This window comes from Oenanthe melanoleuca, chromosome Z (genome assembly GCF_029582105.1).
Source record: "Oenanthe melanoleuca isolate GR-GAL-2019-014 chromosome Z, OMel1.0, whole genome shotgun sequence".
Taxonomy (NCBI): Eukaryota; Metazoa; Chordata; class Aves; order Passeriformes; family Muscicapidae; genus Oenanthe; species Oenanthe melanoleuca.
In genome coordinates this window covers 188,328-198,685 of record NC_079362.1, presented here as the reverse complement: position 1 = coordinate 198,685, position 10,358 = coordinate 188,328, and the positions used below count along the sequence as shown (strand labels likewise).

Sequence of the window (10,358 nt, the reverse complement as noted above, 5' to 3'; positions counted from 1 at the left end):
TCTCTCCCCAAGTAGCATCGGGGATGGCCTTGACTCAGTTGGATCGTTTGGGTTGCTGGTTGAGCAAAAACACCAAACCTATCTCTGACGCACTGAGTGACATGTTAACAAATGTCAGCAGTATGAGAAGAGCAACCCTTCAGAACAGGGCAGCAATTGATTATCTGTTGCTAACTCACGGGCATGGGTGTCTCAAGTTTAAAGGAATGTGTTGCATAAACCTCTCGAACCATTCTAAATCAATTCATAAAGATATTAAACAGTTAAGGCAAGAAGTGGCGAAAATTGGACAATCTACTGAATCTTGGATGGATAGTCTGTTTGACTTTTTTAATCTTTCTTCCTTCTGGAGAAAAATTCTAAAAGTAGGGTTTTACATTTTAGTGGAGATTGCTATTTTCTCTATTCTATTCTTAATTATCTTACCTTGCATTTTTCACTGTATTCGGAAGGCTTTGGACACAACTATAAAAAATGTGGTTTTGGTGCAAACAGAGGGGGGAGATGTGGGGGTCCAGAAAGTCCCTCTGAACCCTCTGTGGGTGAGAAAATCCCCCTGTCAAACCCCTAAAAAACCCCCAAATAAAGCCAGGGGGGTCAGAAAGCTGGGTCCTGCACCATGGGAACATCTGCCTTCTCTCAGAGAAGAAATGCAACCGTTAAGTGAATCTAAAGTGTGAATTAGATAGTTAGCATGTAGAAAAGGTAGTTTTTAGGATTGTTTATATTAGCAGCCACGAAGCCAAGATGGAGAATTTGGGGTGTGGTGTCTTCTTTCTTTTTCTTCTTCTTGTTCTCCATGTTGGTGAGGGATGCTGGGAATCACAAATTGGTTAGGGACAAAACTAGACATAGTAATAAGGTATTGTAGTATTGGAAAAATAGTGTAAACATAAAATACGTAGTTTAAGGTATAAAAAATAAGTCCTGCCTTTCGTGGGCAAACTTTCGTCCTGGACGCGGTGCTAATCAAACTGCTGCTCGCAAGCGTAAACACTGTATCAATAAAAAATAAAAAACAAACCTTAAGACCGGACAATTGTCTCCTGCAGCCTTTCTTCGGCAGCTTCAAGAATACCCTGAGCCTTAAACCACCATCCTATGTCCATCTAAGTGGTCTTAGGCACAAGAAACCCTCAAACAGTGACAGGACTGGGGGCTCAAAGCCCACCTGCAAGGCCTGGGGCCACTGGAGAATTCCTCAGAGCAAATCTGGCTGGATCTGCCAGGACTGAGCCTTGCAGGTGACACAGGGACTGAGATTACCTGGAGTACAGCCCAGGGAAACACTGCAGCTGCAATCTTCCACTGCAGCAAGAAGGAGAACTTCTGCCTTTCCTCAGCTGACATTGGAATGACATCACACTGCTGCCCTCTGCCAGAGCAGGAAAATAATGAAAACACTTTCCTGAACAAATGATCCCTTGCAAAGATGGGTAAAATCATTCTGATGACTGATTCTGATTGGTCTCCAGGCCTCTAAACATACTGGGAGTTTTTCATGCCAGGGCTGCAAGGAGGACACTGAACTTCATGCCACAATTTATAGGAACTGGAGAATGGTAGAATTACCCCAGCATCTTCAGTAAACCCATGGAAATTCTTCACCGTGGTTCTGCATGAAAGAGGAAACTTACTTCAGGCAAGGACAATGTTGTAAGCAAGGAAATGCACAGGACTGAAATGGTTGTGTTTGCAAGGAAAGGCTATTATAAAAATGTTAATGATTTATAAGAGAAAGAAAAGTATATGCCTTTAGAAGAAAAAAACAAAGAGAAAAATGTTAGCGTTTCCCATTTCCTTTCTCTTCTGAAAAAAGTCTCAGAACATTTCTGTTTGCACTAAATTTACTGCTCCATTATGTTTACAATTAAGTATTGTTACATTTGCGAGCAAGGAATCTGTGCATCACAAAGGGAGATGCACCTAGGAGGCCCCTGGCCTGATGGAATCGCATGGGCTCCATTTCTCTGTTAAGAGCAGAAGGATTTGTAGCTCATGAACTGGCAGAACTCCTTGAGAGGGCTGTAAACTAGGTTTGAAGAGGAAGGGAATGCAGCTGGGATGCCTGGAAGCAGACACAAGGGTGGTAAGCCTGAGCTAGAGATGAAATCAGTAGCTCAGCTGAGGTGCATGTACACCAATGCACACAGCATGGGTAACAAACAAGAAGAGCTGGAGGCTGTGGTGCCACAGCAAAGCTGTGATGCAGTCACTATCATGGAAATGTAGTGGGACAACTGACACAGCTGGAGCACTGCACTGGATGGCCACAAGCTCTTCATAGGAGACAGGAAATGGGGAAGAAGTGAAGGGGTGGCTCTTTATATTAGGGAAGATTTTGATTCCATGGAAATTGCAACGAAAGATGATGAAGATGAAAGCCTGTGGGTAAGAATTAAGGCAGGGGCGGCCGGGCAGGCAAGGCTCGCCGCGGGCTGCGCCGAGACAGCGGTGGCTGCTGCGCATTGCTGCCACCACGGCAGGGACGGCCCCTGGCAGCAGCCCATGGCTACCCTTTGGTTTTCTTCTTAAATATGTCACCACTGAGGCATTACCGACCTCTCTAATTGGGCCAGCAGCATGCCCATCATCAGAGACATCTGAGATTGTCTCTGTTGGTCGTGGTGGAAGCTTCTAACAGCTTTGCACAGAAGCTACCCCTATGGCCCACATCCCGCTACAAAAAACAGGCTGTGCCAAGCCAACTCATCCTCTTTGGAAGTTGAACTGGCAGGATCTGTCCTCCAGCAGGAGCTGCTCCAAGCTGGGAACGTGACTGGCGGTGCTGATTCCCAGAGGCTTCTGTCTGCCAGGTGAAGCCAAGGCAGGAGCGGGTTGAAAGGTGCTGGCGCTGCTGCTGCTCCGTGCACAGAGCCCCGGCTGGGCAGGGCACGGCGCCCACTGCGCTGCGGCTCTTTGTGCTGCTACAGCTGGGCACACCTGGGGACAGGTTATGACCACGTGTGGGAAAACCGAGGGGTTTGTGGGGGCTGCATTGCTCTGCACACACCCAGGCCACCTGCAGCGCAGAGCTTGGGCTGGCAGAGGGGTAAATCAGAGGGAAACAGCTGGAAAGGTTTCAATAACTGTTCAATAGAAATGGCCAAAATAAAAGTTACCAAGTGGGCCAGTCCCCACTGCCAGCTAGAGGTTATAAGGGAGGCATTACTTTATTTCAGCACTGGGTGTGTGGGGAAGCACTTCCCTAACACATGCAAATCCAACAATCTCACCTACTAGTCTGTATCCATGGAACTAAGTTATATTCACTACTTTGCTGAAACTAATCGCCCAAATTATCTGACAAATTTAAATCACTTCTCAGAATTTATTGTCATGAGAGTATGGATGTCCTGAGGGTCTCTGATGGTTGTTGTCACAACAGGTTCAGGAGAAGACCCATTCACAGGAAAACCTAAAACACAACAGGGGCTGCAAAACAAATTTATTCTATTAGTTGCAGTAGCAAATAACACATACCAAGTCCTGGATTCCCAAAAATCCACTGAGCAGGAGAAGGAGATGGAGTGTGGTGCTCAGCAGGAGGGGCAGGTAGGCAGTGCATTTTCAGGACATCCCCTGGATCAAACCAGTGCATCTTGTCCTTCTCACCCCTCCACCCCTAAACCAGGCCTTCTGTCTCCTAGTCAGGACTGGAATTTTCCCAGGTACAGCTCAGCTCACACATGGCCATCGCGTGAGAGGAGGCCACAATGGCTCACGATACTGACTCCATGCCAGCAATGGCTCCATCATGCATTGTTCCTTTTTCAAAGGTGAATTGTCACGGATTAACCAATACATTGTTTCTCTTTCAAGGGTCCACTTCCCACCCAATTAAACAATACCGTTTTCTTCATTATCTTGTTGACCTGCTCAAACATGGTTCAAATATGGCAGGGCCTCAGCCACAACTCTGCTCCCTGACACAGTCATTTGGGGAACATCCCATTCTTCAGATTCTCCTGTGGTGGTCAAGAGTCTCCTAAATCCACAGTCATTCCCTCAAATGCATTCCGGCTACCTTCTTAACAGGACCACTCTCTTTATTCTAAAGGCAAAGACAGTCACTTGCACACATTAATCACTGCAAAGGCGGCATGCAGGACTAAGCACTGGTAAAGCTAAAGGAATTCACAATTTGTTACAGTCAAATATTTTCCCAACGTTTTCCACTGCATTCTATTGCCAGCAGATATCCCCACCCTGCTCCATTCCCCTTGCAGAACCCTGTATCTACTATCCATGGGCACCAGGGAAGGAGCAGCTGTCACACAGGAGATGCCCCTGCTGCACTGGCAGGAATCAAAACGCTCTCGAGTCACAGCTGCAGGCCTGCATCTGCACAGGATGCTCTGGCTGCCCCACTCCTCATCGGAATTTAGCATTTGGAAATGCAATTGCACTTTCTGCCTCATGTACAAGTACCATGGTTGTGCAAAAACTGGGCAATGTGCCGTATCCCAAAGGCACTGCAGTGTGGAGGAAGTGATGTCCTAATGATTGAGGAAAAAAACCCGACCCACTTTCGAGACAATATTAGTATAGGAGGTAATATCAAATCTGGTCTTTAACTGGAGGCCTCCAGGGGCAGATATGGAAAAATGACCTCCCCACATAGGGTGAGTATGGTTTTATAAGTTTGGAAAATTAGCATAATTGACAAGAATTCCCAATTAGAAGCACAGTAATTAGGAAATTTCCACCTTTTCGTTTCACCTCTTCTGGAGCCCCTCTTTCCTGCTACTAGCTGTACTAGCTGTGCATGCTATAACTAGTTTATCATAAAGTGTGTTGGAGATGTGTTTTTCCCTTGTTTCCCAGAGGAGGTAAGACAGGATAGGAGCCTTTGGAAGTGTTTTGTCTTTCTGCCTATCAGGGGATGAAAAGCACTGAAGTTACCTCGGAACTATATAACTATACAACAACAGTCCATGCATCTATGAATATATATGAAGGAAATAAAAAAGCAAAAATAATTTTGGCATCGGAAGGAGACCCCTCCCCAGTTCCTAACCATACCAAACCCACCATAAACAGGACTTTCTAACTTGAAAAAAAAACCACTGACAATTTAGAAAGTTCATGTAGAGCTTATTCACAGGATGACAAGGAAAGGAATTTTCCTCTTACCTTGGTGGATCCCAGGGAAAATTCTGGGCACAGTGACAGACAATCTGCTTGTCCAAGAGATTGATGACTCCACTCACAAGGAGCTCAGCACATCCAGAGCTTGAGCAATCATTGTGGGAACAGCTGAGGATTCCATTGCAGCTAAAGGGGACAGGATCACTGCTTGTGAAAGGACAATTCCAGTGAAGTACTAAGTCCTCAACAACAAGCCCTAAGCCAAAGTTGACCTCCAGATGAACCTTCCAGCCAATTATTATCTTTACATTCACATATTAACAAAATATGCATGATCATTACCAGCATATATATGAATCCGCTTATTAGTGAAACAGGCCTTTACCTTTGTACACTTAGAAGCAAGAAAAGGCCACAAAGCCAGATATCTCTATCTGGTTTTGTTTGAAGTTATATGATCAAAGTAAACTCCCTTGGTTCCTCCCTGAGCCCTGGCCAAGAGAGGATGAAACCAGATGTTCCCGCACTAGAAGTCATGGTGGCTTGTTTATTCAATTGTGTAAAATCTGGGCCCTCTCCCAGCAATGTTGGCGGCCTCGTCTGCAGGTGTGCAAACTGTATAGGAATTCCCAGTTAGTGCGAGTGCATCTCCAACCCTTTGCTGTGACAGGGACTCCCCAGCGGATGTGTGTGTCAGGACGATGGCCAAGTATTAAAGTAACTGGTAAGATATTAGGGTGATTTCCTTGATCCCTACAAGCAATCTTTTGTAGTAATAATCCAGTGCATTGCTTACCTTATCCTTTTGCATTTCTTTGCTGCTTTGCACTTCAGTAAATGACACTTATTGCATAAGCTGATGTTGTCTTTGGTGCTAACCCTGCCTGCCAGCTAAACAGCAACCCATTCCCTTCAGAGCTGGACTTCGTGGCCACACACAAGATGGGAGCCGGGGCTGAAGCAGATACACACCAGATGGGGGCCAGGGCTGAGGAAGCCACACTAATGATGCTGCCTGGGGTTTAGGCAGATTGTGGCTGAGGCAGCCACACACAAGATGGCTACCGTGACTGAAATGGGCACACACAAGGTGGCGGCTCGGATTGAGGCAGCCACACACAAGATGGTGACCAGGGCTGAGGAAGATGATGGCTGAGGCAGCCACACACATGATGGTGGCTGGGGGCTGAGGCAGCCACACACAAGATGGCGGCAAGGCTTAAGTAGCCACACACAAGATGGTGGCCAGGGCTGAGGCAGCCACACACAAGACGGTGTCCGCGGCTGAGGCAGCCATACACTAAATGGCGACCGGGACAGGACCCTGCTGGATCTCACCGAGGCACAGCCCACTGATGTGGTGATTACTCTCCTGCGTGTGGCCCCATCGTGTGACAGGTATAGGGCCTGCATGCCCAGAGGGCTCAGGCTCACCAGCCCATCACCCTGTACAGCCTGTTCCAGGTCTGTCTGACCAACAGAGAGCTCCAGGGCCCTCTGGCTGCTCCATTTCCCAGCCCTGGCATGTCAGCCCCCAAGCCTGCTGCTATGTCCCTCCCTGCCCCTCAGGAGCCTGTCCCCATGGGGCTGGGCTGTCTGGGTGCTGCCAGCAAGGGACAATGGGCAGAGGCAGAGCTGGCAGCCAGCTCAGGTCCCTGCTGCTGCCCAGTCCACGGTGCTGTGTCTGAGACCGTCCTGAGACAGAGCTTTGACCCCACAGAGCTGCTGAGACCATATGGAAGACAATCTTGTGCTCGAGCAGGACTGCAGTGTCAGTGCAGCTGAGACTCCTGGATGTGCTGGGGAACTGGCCAGAGCACAGCACATGCACCTCTGATAGGGACACAACAAGAGTCTTTGCCCTGGCTGTGACTTTCTGGAACTGGCCTTTGCTCACCCCAAGGCCGCCTCTCCAGCAGCTCTCCATCCTCCTTTCCCCACTGCATCTCCCAGCCTCAGGTGCTGGGCTGAATCCTGGCCTAGGGGCAGTTCCAGGGGCACCAGGCCCGGTGCTCCCCCTGTGTCTCCCCAGCCCCTCCCTGCCACGCTCGGGCCCTGCCGCACGGACACCTCGGCACTGAGCGCTGCCTCGGGGTGTTTGTCCTTTGCAGGCAACTGTGGTGATGTGGAAGATCCTCAGGTGCCCTATGTCCCACATGTAGTGACACTGGATTTCACCCGCCTGTTTGTCCACCTCCTCTTCCAAGTGTTCTTCAGCACTTTGGACATGCCAGAGGAGGTTGATAAATTCTGGAAGGGATGCCAGCAGCAACACGGCCTTGCTGCCAGACCCAACAGGTTCTCTGTCCCAGTCCTTCTGTCCCTGCCATGTGCCCAGGGAAGGAGCCAGTGCTCCCAGCATGACCAGAGCTTTGATTTGCACACAGGTTTGCAGTGCAGACCCTGAAGTCCCTGCTCTGCAGAATGCAGTGTGAGGGTGTGGTGATGGCAATGGAGCGCAAGTATGGCTGGGACACGCTGCTGTGTGCTGACACCCACCACTATGCCGTGGGTCTGCTGGCCAGGTGAGACTCCCTGCTCTCCACTGCCCCTGGCATTTTTGCTCTGTTTCTCAGGTCCCCACACAGTACTTGTATCCAAGGGCCAGAGGGCCTTGTCACTGAGCAAGGCCAAGCAGACTGGAAAAGGCTGGGAGAGGAGGGTGCCCAAAAGGAGCTGCCTCCCAAATGGCCCAGGTCCCCTTGCAGGATGGTGGGGAAAGACCAGACCTCTGGGAATCAGTCCTGGGAGAGGTTTGTCCCCCAGGTCCTGGTCCCTTTTTCCTCCTTTCAGAGTAATGCGCTCTTCATCCATAGCCTTGTGTTCTGGGATTGCATTGTACCTGCTAAGGCTGCTCAGCATGGAGATGCCATGCTGGGATCTTGCTGCCCTGGCATTCATTGTGGAGGTGAGCCTGATGGCCAGCACTGCCTCGCTGAGCTGCCTCCCAGCTCTCTGTCCTCTAGTAGCCACAGCTGCCTGGGACGGTGCCCGTGCCCTGTGCTGCTGTCTGGGCCTAGCCCTGTGCGGTTCTGGGCTCCTGCTGGCCGGGTCCCCTGTCACTGCCCTGTGCCTTTCAGGTCCTGGAATGCTTGGACGTGACCAAATATGGGACCAGTCTCCTGGAGATCATCTCAAAGAACCTGCAAGAGCGAGTGCAGGGAGAGGTGTCACCTGGCACTCAGAGGCCTTGTGGTGCTTGGCCCCATGAATCCCCGCATGGTGAAAAGGGGCAGCTGCTGAAGCCCTGCCAGCAGCGTGAGGCTGGGGTATGCAGTTACTTGGGCATGGCTGGGCTTCAGGTGCTGAGGCAGCTGCTCCCATCTCTCCTGCCTCCCAGTTCATCAGCCCGAGTTCTTCAGGACAGGCCTTTGGCCTCTAGGCCCTGAGGCAGCAGGGGGGCCTTTCACACAGTTATGTTCCATACAGGCAAAAGAAATGTGGAGCATGACTTGTGGAGCTCCTGCAGGAAAACGACAGCGACGTGGTCCGGATGAGCATTTGTACTGAGATATTTGTTCCTGTGTAATGGTGCCCCTCTACGCAGACCCATCGCCCTGCGGCTGGCTGAGGCGCTCCTGCCACTCTTTGACAGCGTAAGGCTCTGTGCCCCTGCCCACGGACACCGGCTGCGGCCCGGACACTTTGTGCCCTGTGGATTTCAACACTGGTGGGCCTGAAGGAGCCAATGCTTAGGTCTTTTTTTTCTTTCCTTTCATACAGGATGATAGCCAGGTGCAGCTGTGTTCAATGAATGTGTTTCAAGACATGATGGAGTTATTAATGGAAGAGGAAAGAAAGGCCCTGAAATCGCACATGCGCCAGAGCCTGTTCCCACTCACTTTCCACTGCCACAATGAGAATCCGTATGTAACAGAGGTGAGAACTTGTGGGCTGCCCGTGTCCCCCTGGGAGGGAGCTCGGCTGCCTCCTGCCCTGGTGCCTGGTGGGCTGCAGCCTCCTCCAGGCCTTGGCACAGGGACACGAGTCCTGTGCCCCGGCTGTGAGGCCATCTCTGTGTCTCTGCTGCTCTTCAGGCCTCTTGGGAAACGCTGCATTGTTCATCAAGATTTCTGAAGAGGAGGGATATTAAACACATGCTGCAGGTGGATGAGACATGGAACTTCGCCGAGTGCCTGGTAAGGACGGCCTGGAAGCGCCAGGCTCAGGCTGCAGCAGCCCCCTGAGCGCGGCGCTCACTGTGTGCGCTTGGCAGCTGTGGCCCTGCCCAGTGCTGCACGCAGCGGCCGCACGGGCTCTTCTCCAGGCTCCTGCGGCCCCGAGCCGGCTGCCCACGGAGCCCCGGCCCAGCGGGGCTGCAGGGCGGGGCGGCACCGCGGCTCCCCGGGCACAGCCGGCCCTGTGCCCCTGCAGAGCCCGGCCCAGCGGCTGCTGGCCGCGCCTCAGCGCTGTGCGGGCAGGGGAGGCCGGGGCCGGGCGCGGGCAGCGCCTGGCAAAGGGGCAGAGCCCGCCCCGAGCCTTCCCTCTCGCCGCTCTCCGCAGCTGGCAGAGGACAGGAGCCGAGCGGCCGAGCACCTGCGCCAGGCCCTGCCGTACCTGGAGAGCCCACAGGAGCCCCTGCGAGAGGCGGCCGTCAGGTTCATGGGTGAGCCCGGGCTCCCTCCCCGCCCCGCCGCAGCTCGGCCCCAGCCCCGCCTGCTGCCCCGGCAGCTTCTGCCATCCGGACCGGCGCCGCTGAGCCCCGGCTGCCCTCGGGGCTGCTGCCGCCTTCTCGCAGCCGAGCCCTTGGGCGGCAGCATGCGGCAAGGGCCCGGGCTGAGCCCTGCCGGCCACGAGGGCGAGTGGCCACAGGGCTGGCAGCGCCGCTGGCAGGGAGCTGTGCCGCTGGGCAGAGCCGTGACAAGGTCTGTGTTCTCAGGGATGGCCGGGCAGAGCCTGAGAGGGCAGAAGGAAGAACTCCAGCTCATCTGTGAGGGTGAGTGAGGGCAGCGGGCTGGCAGCGGGGCTGGCAGGAGGAGCTGCAGGCCCTGCCCCGGCTGCGGAGGGCTCTGCTCCCTGTGCGGACGGGGGGCGGCGTGGGCAGAGCACACAGAGATTTCAGGGGCCCATGGGGGAGTCGTGGCCAGCAGCTTCGTGCTGATCCCGGTGGTCCCTGCTCCCTCCTGGCCATGGTTAGAGCGGGATGGAATGGCCCTAGCACGGGAGTCTCCTCGGGTCCCCATAGATCTGGGAACTGACCGTGGCTCTGTTCCTTTCACTTCCAGCCCTCGAAGATATGACAGCAGCCCTGCCATTAGAAACCTTTC

General features: G+C 52.6%; 1 protein-coding gene across 1 annotated transcript in view; it reads left to right on the top strand.

Moving 5' to 3' along the window:
* Positions 1–10,358, top strand: part of LOC130264894 (uncharacterized) — a 69,610-nt gene that overhangs the window by 1,737 nt on the left and 57,515 nt on the right. The window lies entirely within an intron of this gene.